This window comes from Nelumbo nucifera, chromosome 6 (assembly GCF_055504915.1).
Source record: "Nelumbo nucifera cultivar China Antique chromosome 6, China Antique-T2T, whole genome shotgun sequence".
NCBI lineage: Eukaryota > Viridiplantae > Streptophyta > Magnoliopsida > Proteales > Nelumbonaceae > Nelumbo > Nelumbo nucifera.
Window position 1 is genome coordinate 32,495,436 of NC_142654.1, and position 13,887 is coordinate 32,509,322.

The window sequence follows — 13,887 nt, forward strand, 5'->3', positions numbered from 1 at the left end:
AAAGCAAGAACAGATACTGTAATGGCTACAGGGTGTGTCTCAAACGGATCCTGCCCTCTAGCTTGGTGTGTCGACGCGATCAGACCTACTATAGTCGACAGGGCATGCCCAAAGATGGCCTCGCTCTTCCACTGATGATTTCGAGCTTGTGCCGGCCGATTGGCACGAGGATGGGGTCGACGGTGACGGCGGCCATGTCCTCTCTGAAGAATCACTGGCATCGATCGATCTCTTGATTATGTCCTTCAGCTTAGATATGGTTCCTAGTGCTGGCTCCGGCATGGCTTGGTTTATACTAGAGCAAAAGAGATTGAAATGAATAAAGAATTTCATTACTACCGACTTCTTCACTTTCCAATTCTGAGTTTTCTAATCCATTAGGATTTCTATAAAGCAACCATTTGAGAACGAAGAGTTAATAAATCAAAAAACCTGTTACATAATAGTTTTGGACGTGTTTTTGCATGCATGTATATAGTTTTAGGATTTTTATATATTATTAATTTTAATTAATAGTGTAAATTACAAAGACGCCTCTTGTATCATGGGGTCAGTGACAATAACCCCCCAGAATGAACTTTCATTTGTAAAAAAGACCACCTTTAACTTTAACTTCGTGAAAAATACCCCGTGCATTGGAAGTTGAGCAACAGATGATAGACTGCATTAAATTTCCATAATATCTACCTGAATTTTCCTTATTTTCTTTTCTTCACCCTCAAATGAAACTGGCTAAAATAACAAGAATCATATCAATGATGTAGAAAAGCAAGTTTTTTTTTTTTTTTTTAATTCTTGTTTCATTTCACTGGCATGCGCATGCCTCTCTTCTCTTAAAGTATAAAAATTATCCAGGCATTTCATCTGAATATTGAATCTAATAAAAATCTGCAAGGATTTATTAGATCAGCCAAGAGAACTTGAATATCTTATTTGAAAAACTAATTGAATCATAAATCATTCAAATAAACAAGAAAAGGATATATAGTCTGAAAATTTTAAAAATCTTAAACGTGTGAATGAAGATATTTTTCAAAGTTAACTAAAAGGAGTATTTGTAGCAAAGTGAAAGTTCAAAAGATTCTTTGCTGCACATGAAAGTTTGGAAGGGGGTAATTGTCACTGACCCTAAATTAAGGGGGGTCTTTATAATTATCCTAATTAATAAATCAAGAAACCTACAAGTCTGAGCAACCCAACAGGCTATCATGTGGGATGCTGGTCATTGGTCATTGGGTAAAGTAGGAGAGAGAGAGATCATCAATTATAAAAGGATTCACTAGATTGGCCATATGGGTTGCCCTCTACACCATAGTCCCCTTGCTCTTGTTAAGGAGTTTGCCGTATTTAGAATACCATCCAAGAGTTATTGCACCTACAACTATAACGTAGAATTTATAATGAGCACGTTACAATAAGGGTCATTTTCCCGAATTTGTTAACTCTATAGATAAATCGGCATAGATTGGGTTAATTAGATATGCCTATAACCAGTGGCGGAGCCATAAATTTTCTTTTGGAGGGGCCAACTTAAACTAGAATAATGAAATAGGGAGTAGAAGAGTAGAAGAGATAGGGTTTCAAGAGAAAAGAGAGATAGGAAGGTTTGGGTTTATTACAGATTTTTTTTTTAAAAAAAAGAAAATAACAAATGTTTTTTAATTTTGGAAGTTGGAGGAGCATTAAAGAGTGATTCTTAACATTTCAGTTCAAGTATTTTTTTGCAAGGACCCAATTTACTACACTTTTTTAACCCAGATTCCACTTACTAGCTATATAAAGATAACTTTGTTAAAAAGTTTGAGGAGCGAAGGACCCCCGCCAATATACTTGGCTCCGCTCATGCCTATAACTGAATTTGATTTAATTTGTCCAGTCAGGATTTCCTACCCATTCTCTACCCACCGTGAATTGGAGTCACACATCTCTATTATGAATTGAGAGATGTGGCTGCAATTCATAGCAGGTAGAGAGTGGGTACGAAATCTAGGCTCTAATTTGCCGATCTTTGTATTTGAACCAAATTCTTATCCATGTGATCAAATTTGAATGTATTGCTATTATTAAAATGAAAATGGCATTGATATTGTATATGATGAGTAAATTAAAATCAATTGAAAGCAACTTAATATGGCTATCAATCATCAAATTATTACTACTTTGGCCCTATTCATTTTTTAGGAATTTACATTCTTAGGTAAGTGCATTTATTCATGTTCTTTTTTGTTTAATTTACCCAAATTTGAGAAGGGTGGATAAGTGATAACTGGGAAAATCAATTTTGTCATAGATCTCTCACATTTCTGAAATAAGAACATGGATAAAATCAATGGAAACCACAATCCCATTGGCCAACTGCCTTTGTATTTACACTAGAAAAGATAAAGAAACACAGGTCAATGCAATTCAAGAATTAGATGAAGAAGCAAAACCAGATAAATAAATTAATGGGCCACGAATTAGTTCACATAACTATATATCAATGATGGAGAGCTCCAAATGTTAATTAGGTTGCAATATAATACACTGGTGTTCTATTTGTTAAGAAGAAAAAGGATAATGAGTTATAAGTTTGGTTCTTCCTCCTATCCCAACTTCCCATGTATTAGTATCCTAACTAGTGACTAGTGAGGAATTGATGATTGTTATTATCAATGTTTTCAGAACCAACTGGACTGGACGGTCAGACAGGAGAAGTTAGGAATCGGTCACCTGACCAGTTTCATTTAATCCCAAAAACGTTACTTGGCCAGAAACCATTGATTTGATCAGTGAGTTGCTGATTTGGGCAATTGAACCATCAAACCGTTCAACCCAAAAACATTTTTTGGCTTTTTTTTTGTTTTTTTTTTTAATTTTTAATTTTTTTTATTTTTTTGTCAGAATGGGCCATCCATTCGGACCAGATGGTTAGACAATTTGACTCGGGAACGGACCCAGAACGCTTCCCTATCCGGTCTGATTTTAAAAACCTTAATTATTATTATTATTATAGTATTGAGTGTTGAGGCCGAGAGAGGAGAGAAAAGGAAAAAGTGGAAGCAACCAACTGATCAAGGGGTGGTTCAACTGATTTCTTAAGACTCAATTTGCAAGAAATACAAATACAAATATGTAGAATACAAATAAATATAAAATACAAGGTTTTTCACTCTATATATTTCCATTTCTACTCTTTTCAAACTGAGCCTTACTGGTTCGTCCCAGCAGAGGTGGGACTCGACTCCCACTACCACCGACTTTTGGAGTGAGGATTATATGTGAATGTGGAAACTTCGCCAGCAACTCAACGTTCAACATCCCAAATAACAAAAATAAAAGGACTAGTGGAGGCAACACGCTAAATGAGCAACTGCCGAATGACGACTGATGACGAATAACAACCAATAAATTAAGATAATAAGACAACAATGGGGAAGATGATAAGCGGCAAGCACGGGCTAAATATACATGCACTTTGGATAGAAATAGAATAAATGGAGAAGTGATCTACCAAAGAAGTACGATTTGGGTAAATTGAGTGAGGACCGAAGAAGTACGATTTTTAATCAGATGTGGGTTATGAATAAAATATTACAATCATTTAAGCTCAGTTTGGTTGTATTTCTACTCCTTCTTAGGCTGCATTTGGCTAAAATGTAAATAAATTTGCACCAATACAAAACTATCGCAGTGTAAATGATATTTGAATGTAAATTCTGGCTTATTTTTATTTTAAATTTTAGCTTATTTTGTTTGATAATTTGATTACAGTAAAAATGAAGTAAATTAAAATATGAAACAGAATAAAATAAAATTTAAACGAGAATTTGTATTTTTTTCATTTGCACTCCCATGCATTTATACTAGTGCAATGATTGCACTGTGACCCAACACAGCCTTATATAAGCAAATAATAATAATAATAATAACCGCAAGTAAAGAAACAAATTAGGACACCTTCATCATAACAATAACAAGAAGAGCCTCCTTCGCGCCTTCATCTCTCTCCCTCTCTCTCTATGGGTTTCCAAAGTTTTCTATGGGTTTTCAGAGTTTCCCTCTTTCTCAACTCTAATAGAGTCTTCGTTTTAGGGTTTCCTTTGTTATTTATCTTTGTCCACCCTTTGGCGTCCTTCTTCCATCTTTGGTTGTTTTTGGGGTGACTCCCCTCAGGGAGTTACCCCTATCCCCTTTCTTTTCTTCTCCTTCTCCCCCTCTCTTCTCCGTTCTGCTCCGCTTCTCCCTTTCCCTCACTCCTCTCTCTCCTTCTTGATTTTCTTGTTTCACTTCTCATTCTTTCCTCTTACTCATTCTTCTCCTTTATCTTTCTTTTTTTCTTTCTATTCTTTTATGCAGGGATTTTGATACAAGAGGCTAACTCTTCCTTGAAGAATTTGGTGTTGGGTGGTGGCCTTCATCACTTATAGTTCCAATGGTTACAGTTGGAATTCCGAGTGGCTCTAGTTTCAACAGTTATAGTTCTAGCAAGTACAGCAGTTACAATTCCGAGTGGCTCTAGTTTCTTGGTGCAAGTCATATCCCTCACTTTTGGTGGTTGGAGATGCCATCAAGGTGATTCTGCCTCACCTTATGTCAGTTGTAGAAGTTCTTTTTTTTTTTTTCCTTTATCCATAGTCTATATTTTGTTCTTTTTATGGATTTGTATCTGTTCTTTTTTGCTTGGTACTATGATTACTTCCCTGTGTTCAGGCAAGTTTCTTAGTTTGAATGAAATATGATTCTTGCCTTCAAAAAGAAAATATATATATATATATATATAATCTATGTATTGATCGGTCGATAGATAGTTAGATACTAAAGTATATGATTTTTTTTTATTTCATATCATTTTTCAAACAATTAATTAAAGACTCTACTTTTCCCTTTTCAGCCCTCCATTAAATATTAAAAATGATATAGACAGTTAATAATCTAGACAGATAGGTACTAAAGTAGATGATCTTTTAATTTTTCTCAACAATAATCTAAATATTAAAAAACATCCTAAAATCCCTCTCTCTCTATATATAGACAGTTAATAATAAGTTAAGATCCACCGGCAGATTTTCTCATAGTTCCTTGTAGCTAGCTAGGGTGTCAATAGACTGGTTTTGGACTGGACCCGTCCAATCCAAAATCAATTTGAATGGATTGGATGGACCAACAAGATATATTGGATTGGATTAATCCAATCCAAAATATTTATTAGAGTTGATTGGACTTGGCCCGTTCGTAATAAATTCATATTGGATTGGGTTGGATTAAGCCAATATCTGGTCCATTGATAATATAGGTATAAATGAACCGGGTTTGAGTTGAAACTAATTTAAATTAAAACAAATTTGAATAGGACGATCCAAACATTAAATTAGAGCGGTCCAAAATGTCCAAAATAATCATTGAATTCGATTGAACCTTATCCATTTGTAATGGATTCACATTGGACTGGATCAAATTGGACCAAATACAATCCAATTGACACCCCTAAGTTGTAGAAAACCCGACCCATGTATTCCCCCAAAGTAACAAGCGGAAAACAAGACAACCAGTAAAAAGAGAGAAAACTACTTGAAGATTAGAAATTTGGGGTTTTTATAGTTCATTCCACACCCCTAGGGTAGGGTGGAGCTAGGATTTCTAGGGGTGGACTGAATCCTGCCCATGGATTGATACCAATAATTTACAGGCAGGATGCGGTATAGGTAGGGGTGCAAGTCTGGCGGGTTTGGCTGGGTTTATGGTCAGCCCAGGCCCAACCCTAAAATTTGGGCTTAAGGTCCGAGCTTGAGGCCAAGCCTGATTTTTCTAACCCGAGCCCAACTCACCCTGTAATTTGATGCACTCGGGTTGGGCTCGTTCCCGGGCCAGGTTCAAGTTGGGCTCGTTCCCGGGCCAGGTTCGGGTTGGTCAATGAACCCACTCTAAAATTATATATATACAAAAGTATTTATGCAAATATATATACATATATTTATGTATGTAAATATATATGCAAAATATCTATACAAATGTTATATATACAAATATGTATGTATATATATATGTAAATATGTGTGCAATATTTACATATATACACATATATATGTATAAATGTATATAATTGGGTCGGGTTTGGGCTACCTAAGGGCTAGGCCCGAGCCCAACCCGAAAAATAGAAAAGCCCGACTTCTTGGGTCCGAGCCCAGCCCGAGGACCAAAAATCCAAGCCCAACCCGTGTAATATTCCGGTTGGGCCGATTCGGGCTCGGGCTGCCCCCCCCCCACCCTAGTTGCACCACTAGGTTTAGGGGGGGCTACTAGTAGACTAGGAGAGGGCTGCAATTCAGATATCTAAGGTGGATTGTAGTCCACTTATCCTTGCTAGTTAATCCAAGGAAATAGAGTACTGGTGTAAACTAGCTACTGAATAATATGGGATAGAATAACTAAGGGGGTGTTTTGTGGTGTGGATGAGAAATTGGTGGGCGTAGACTGGTTCACCCCACACCCTGTGGTAGGGACCAATTCACACCATACCATAGTCCACAGTTGTTCTAAACTGTAGGCAAACTACGTGGATTGGACCAGTCCACACTCATAGTGGCATTCTGTAGGCGTGGTGTGGACCAGTCCACACTCATAGTGGCATTCTGTAGGCGTGGTGTGGACCAGTCCACACCACACTTTTTGATTTCATGTATCTCATATACATTTTATGAATGATCTATACAATTAATCATAAAAATCTAATTTTTGCATTTTATATGATAAATATATTGAAAAATGCACCAATGAATTAATATTAGCCAATAAATATTAATTTTTTATAAAAACAATAGAAAAATATTTAAAAATTTAAAAAACATATTTTAAATATTTAAAAATATTATTTTATTGATATAAACAATGTTTTAAAAATTGACCTAGAAACAAAACTGTTTTTGGCCATTGGTTTTTGGGGTCAACGGTTTGACCATCCAGTTCAAATGGATAGCTAGTTCTGACAAACAAATTAAAAATAATTAAAAAATAAAAAACGGTCAAAAACCGTCGAACGGGTCAACGGGTTGATGGGTTATTGACCTTTTCAGCGATTTTTGGCTAAACATCGGGTTTGGGGTAAAACAAAACCGGTTGCCTAGACGATTCCTAGGCTGAACGGTCCGACCATTCAGGTCAACGATGGTTCGAAAACCTTGGATAAAAACATTAAAAATTAAAAAATTAAGTAAAATAATTAGTATTTTATTAACACAAATATTAAAATGTGAAACAGATAATAGGGTTTCAGTCTTTCAGGGAGAATGTGAAACAGGGGATCAAAAATAGAATGTGGAGAGGCCCTAACCATGAGTTTTTGCCGTTGATGAGAAATTGGGGTGTGGACAGGACCAGTCCACGATATAGCGTGAACTGGACTCATCCACAACTAGCCGAATAGGTATTCATCCCGTTTTGGTCCCATTCACGAGATGAACACGGTGATGCAGCAGGCAGTTGAATTGAATTATTATCTACAAAGATGTCTTCTGTAAGACGTCCAGATAGTGCTTTAAGGATGGGCAATCGTGGGATTAAAACAGCAGCTATGGAGCAGCAGAAACATAGCAGCAAAGCAAGAATAGGTAGCGTAATCGCTACAGGGTGCGTCTCAAATGGATCTCTGCCCGCTAAGGCAGATCTTTTCACTTTCCAAATCTATGAGTTTTTCTTATCTTTTTCATTTGAAAATGCACCAAAGAAGCAAAGTCGAAACATGCAGGAAATCTTATTAAGGGAATATTCATCAATGTGAATGTGAATGGCTTTATTTTCTAAATCATGACCTAACTATATTTATATATCAATAATCAAATTACTAATTCTTCATATATATACTCTTGAAAAGGAAAAAAGAAATGGGGATTGATGCAACTGGGGTATTAGATGAGCATGACAAACCAGATAAAGGAATTATTAATGGGCCCTGGTTTAGTTGACATAACCATACATATATATAGATGATGGAGATCACTCCATGTGTTAAAGTTGACACGAACAAACACAGACCCTGATTATGGTAATTAAGAAGATAATAAGACAAGGAATATTTGGTCCAATCGCAAGTATTATTAGTGCCTTAATATGTGAGGAATTGATTATTGAGTGTTGAGAGATAGAGGAGGAAATGCCAAGGGAAGCCATTAATGCTTAGTTTTTCGTTTAAAGAAGCAAATCAAGCGGCAGACTGGTCAAGACATAATGTTTTCATTGGTTGTCTGCGATTTAGTTTTAATTTGTTTAAAAAGAGATTCATGCTTGGCTGGCACATGCTAACAGAATTTGGATATAGAAATATGATAGATGTGAATGTGTTCTCTGTCAAAACTTTATTAAATAAATTTTTTTTAATATTTTTTAACGATTGAAGAATGAAGAAGTAGGTTACTTTAAAATCGGAATTCAATTATAATATTAAGCATCGCTATGTCATAGACGATCATCACCAAAAAAAAAAAAAGAAAGTGATGTGAAAAGATCGGAGAAGTGTATCAATTCATCTAATTAAGTAATTGACGTGTTTGGCTCTATATATGGTTTATGTTCACGTGAAGAGTAAATTAATTAAAAGTCATTCCACCATATAAATGGGTACAATGGATGATGGAAGTTCCCTTCCCAAAGTCCATGCCCTTTTGACCATCATCACTAGTCTTATTTTAGATTAATCAGACAAGCATTAACAAAGATATATAGTGCTGAAGAAAAGAAAGCATTTACAATGAGACATTGAGACAAGGAGTTTATGTGGCTTTTGGTCTATGCCTTATAACCACCTCCACTGAATGAACCAAGTGGTCAAACCATTAACTCAAAAACCGGTAGCCAAAACTGTTCAATTTCTAAGTTGTTTTTTAAAACCATGCCATAATGTCATTTTCTCTATAAAAATTGGCTCAAAACGTTGGTGTAAAATTCGCAATTTGCAAGATCCATTTGAATGAAGCAATTCTGCTACTTTAAGGTTTAGGAGATGGTGAGGTGCATTAATTTGCAACCCCTCTTTCAATGGTCAGCACCCAAGGATCATGAAGAGCTGAAATGAGCTCACCATTTTTTACCAAGCACGAGATGTTGGGTTTTAATTCTTGAATTAAGCCACGGGCTTGCTTCCACCATAATGAGCTTTGTCTTCCCTTTTTGCCATGAAGATAGACCAATTAGAAAAATAATTTTCCTTTATGAGTTAACACCATGGACTTGTATTGTAGGAAAGCAAGTGCGGAATCTGCTTGTTGAACATTGTTTTATTCGTGGGTATGTATTGTTTGAAGCCTAACCCACCAGCTGATTTAGGAAGGCCTAGTTATTCCATGAGATAGTGTGTTTTAGACCATGTGAGTTAGCATGCTACCAAAATTTCCTTGAAAGTCTATCCATTTGCAGAAGGAATTTATTAGGGAGAAGAGTAGTTGCCATTGAGTATATTGGCATTGTTTGTATGACTGACTTGACAAGAGTTGTCCTTCCAGCTTGAGAGAGGACTTTGAGCTCCAAGCATTCAACATCGATTGTATGCAGCCCAGCAATTCTTGATGGGAAAGCTGACATTTAGTATTTAATGTTAATTTGGATCCTAGGTACTTTGATCCGCATGGTGGTTTTCTAACTTTCAGGACTTGAAAAAGGAAATTTTGGTGTTGTTTGGGGACATTTCTACTAAACTTCACACTGGATCTATCATAGTTGATCTACTGTCCTTGAAAATTCTTTAAAGGACTTAAGAACTTGGGTGAGAGATTTGACTTGTGTTAAGTCTATTTTGCAAAATATAATGCAATCATCAACAAAAAATGAGTAATTGGAGTTTCCACATAACTCCACTCCTTCTATATTGCCTGAAATGGTTGCTTGATGCAAAAGTTGAGTGAGAGCCTCCATGCCAATGATGAACAAGTAAGGTGATAATGAATCATCCTGTCTGAGTCCTCTTTGAAGATAGAAATGATCATAAGATTGACTGCTCATCTTGATGGCAAAGGAAGAAGTAGAAATGCATTGATGGATTAATCGGCACCACTTACGAGGAAAACTCATTTTCTACAAAACTTGCCAAAGGAACTGTCAACCCATTCTGTCAAAAGCTTTTGATTTAAAGCTATATAACCCTTGCCCTTTTTTGTGTTTCCACAACATGTAGAATCTCCTTGACCAAAAGAATGTTATCCATGATCTATCTATTTTTCAAAAAGCCTGACTAGAAAGGACATATGATATCTTGAAGAATTGACTGCATTCTTGAAACTGAACATTCAGAAATAATCTTGTAAAGAACATTACATAGACTAATTGGCCTAAAGCTTGAGGGGCCCACTAAAATTCGATTTGTTGGTATGAAGACTAGGTTGGTATTATTGATTTCTTTAGGGGCCCACTTGTTAAAAGTGTAGTATGTTGTGTCATGCATGCATTAGATGTAAACACTTATTGCAAGCACATGTCTAAGGTGAACAGTGCATGCTAGAATGATGCAATACAGGATTTGGCCCGAGTAAACATTTACTAGTTTGGCTTCTAATGACCCAAGTCATTTCATATTTACCAAGATAGCATCAATACAAGATTTTTGTATCTATCTATCTTGGTTTGCATTTACCAAATTAGCGTTTAACGGGATTTTCGAATTTGTATTCAATTATGACTTTCTTTTTTAAAGAGATTTAGTATGATTATAATGATTGTTTTATTAGATTAAGAAACTTCCTTGTAGGAAGCATGAGGGTGTAGAGAATTTTATACAAAGAGTAGTTGGGGCAAAGTTAGGGAGCTTTTGTTGATTTTCTCTTAAGTATTTAGTGAAAATTTGTTCTTCTTGTTTATTTCAGGTTTAATTCTTTTCTTTGAAGCTTTTCTAAATGTGATTTGTTTTCCAAACTACACTATTTGTATTAGATTATAAGTTTGATCCTTCTTTTGATCACGGATTCTAAGAAGGAACAAGTGACTCATATCATAGAGCAAGAAGTCAACAACAAAACACAAAAATAGATAGTAGAGTTGAGAAAACGAGTCGATGCACTTGCTCAAGAGTTGAGATCGCTACATTCTCGTTCCAAAACAGGGGACAACGGCTCCAATGCAAGTGCCTCCACTCATTCATTTTCATCATCAAGGCGAGCAACCAAATCGGATGTAATTGCAGATGGTGACTCGAAACGATGGAAAACATGCCTCAAGACAAAGATCCCAATGTTTCATGGAGGTTCTTTCACTTGTTCTTTATCATCATCAAGGTAAGTAACCAAGGTGGTTGTAGTTGCAGGTGGTGAACAAAAACAGTGGGAAACAAATCTTCATATTGACTTCCTAGAGTTTCATAGAGGTATAAATACAAACGAATTCGAATTTGATGACTTTATTAATCGGTTTACTATTGTTAAGGATTGTAATGAAAATCTTACATGGTCATTCTCCTTAACAACATCTATTGAAGAATAGCATATTGATTGGAACAAACCTCCAATCTTTGATAAAGAACCCATTGCTCAAGAGGAATATGTTGTTCTTCACAATGAATTTAAAAATGATGAAGACAATATTTATCATACTAGAGGCTTTGATAACATTGTCTTAATACAAGTCTACGAATATCCATATTGTCAATCATTTTTGCAATCTTTATGATTGGTCAAGAGAAAAAAAACTATAATATTTGAAGATAAAAAAATATGTTTTAGAAGTTGAGAGATGTAATGAAGATATTTCATTTCGTATTGGAGGTTTACACCACCAATTATCTATCAGATGATTAGAAACAAATAAGCGTAGTGGAAATGCAATAATATATGTTGGTGACCTCTTAAGTGGTAACATAAATCCGAGTTTGGGTTCTCTCCAACCTAGGGAGGATGGTGCATTATGAGATTGTTCCACTTACACTACCAATATTAGCCTAAAATGTCTTGAGCAAGTATTTCCCCATCAATTTTAATAAATGAATTATAAACATAAATGCTTCTTAGAACAGGAATTTGCAAAGATAACCATATCAAAGCAAAAGGCATCATATCAAATCTCCTCTTTCTATCTATTTCTCTCTCATCATGTCCTTTTTGTCTAAACTAAGGGCTTGTTCCTTTCCTCTCAACTCTTATATATTAAGATGAATCTTTACAACTTTTTGTTAGTAGCATAATTACATTCTAGTTACTATTATTATTATTATTATTATTATTAACAAAAATAATTAATTAAATATTCTATTCCTCAATTATGTAATCAGTATTTAATTTTTAATTAATTATCTATTTACTTATTTAATAATTATTTCTATAGAGTTTTTACTTGTATTTAATTACTTATTTAACCGATTAATTGTAAATTATAAAACAGCAAAGATTTCTAATTATATATTTATTAAACATTGTTATTTAATTATTTATTTTAAACATCTAATAATTATTATTATTATTTATTTATGGATAATTAATTAATCGTTAAATTCTAAGTTCTTTAAAAATATTTATTTATTTATAATTTTTATCCATTTTATTTTATAACTAATTAATTGATTATTGGTTGTTAATAACGAATAATTAATTATAATAATAATAAATCATTAATATTATTATAATAGTAATAATATTAGCACTATTAATACTATTATAATAGTGTTATTAAGAATTAATTATTAATTATAATAATAAATGTTAATTTCAATAATAAATTATTAATTATAATATAATATTAAAATTTCATTATATAGACAAATAAAAGTTGTCATTTATGAGGTTAAAATGGATATTGACAATTTTTAAAATTCAAATAACATTCTCTACATTCAGAGTTCAAAGGAAAAAAAAAAGTTCACCAATAACAATATACCTCTTAATGTAACACCAATTCAATGTCGAAAACATGCAATCCATTCAAATTTGGTTTTAATTTAGATTGGTACCAACACAAAACTGGTCCATTGACACGTGTATTCTTATCTTCTATCAATGGACTGGATATTGGTTCAATCCGACCCAATCCAATATAAATCCATTAATATATCTTTGGTTCATTCAATCTTTCCAATTTGATTTTGATTTGGATGGGGTAGAGCCCAAAACCGGTCCATATATATTGACACCCCTATTGGATGGGATCACTGTAACAATATATCCAATAAAACGGTCAAGAGGGCTTCTAATAGTTATTGCAGGGATACTACTCTTATATCTAAGATGTAAAAAAAAGCCTAGGAGTCTTTTAATGGTGAGACTGGAAAGCATACAACTGTGATTTGTGAAGCGTTATCAGCGCTATAGGTGGTGTCAAATACTCAAAACCACGAAGCTTTTGATAGAATCCAGGGGTTCTACATCCCAATTAACTATCCATTGAGCCCAAAACACTCCTGGTGATGTGGAAAAAATTTTGGCTTCTACTCGATCATCAGAGGACATACCTCCGGCCAAATGCTTTTTACAATAATATGTGAAAAATTGATATTTTTTATTTGTAACTTTGTAAGTCAAGAGGATTACTCCAACCATGATAGGAGCAAAATGAAGCTAGTGATATGTAGTTTCATAGGTGTTTAGATGTACATGTTTTGAACACTGTCCTAACTACTAAATCAGCTGGGCCAAAAATCAACGTGTACATGTGGCCCTTTGAGTTTACCATTTTTAATTGTTTGGTACGGTGTTTGATTGAAATGATAAAAAAAAAAAAAGTAATCAGAAAAGTATGATGCAGTTAAATGCAAAATTCTGAATTCCACTGTATACTTACAAAAATTCAAAATGTCAAATATCTCTATCATTACATCAATATCCACTTGTGAATTGGCATCAATTCCAAGCTGGCACCTACCCCAACTGTATGTTGGGCCTAAAAATTCTGACGCTGCGCTGAATTGTCATTCTCCTAATAAAAAATCAACTTTGTTTTGTG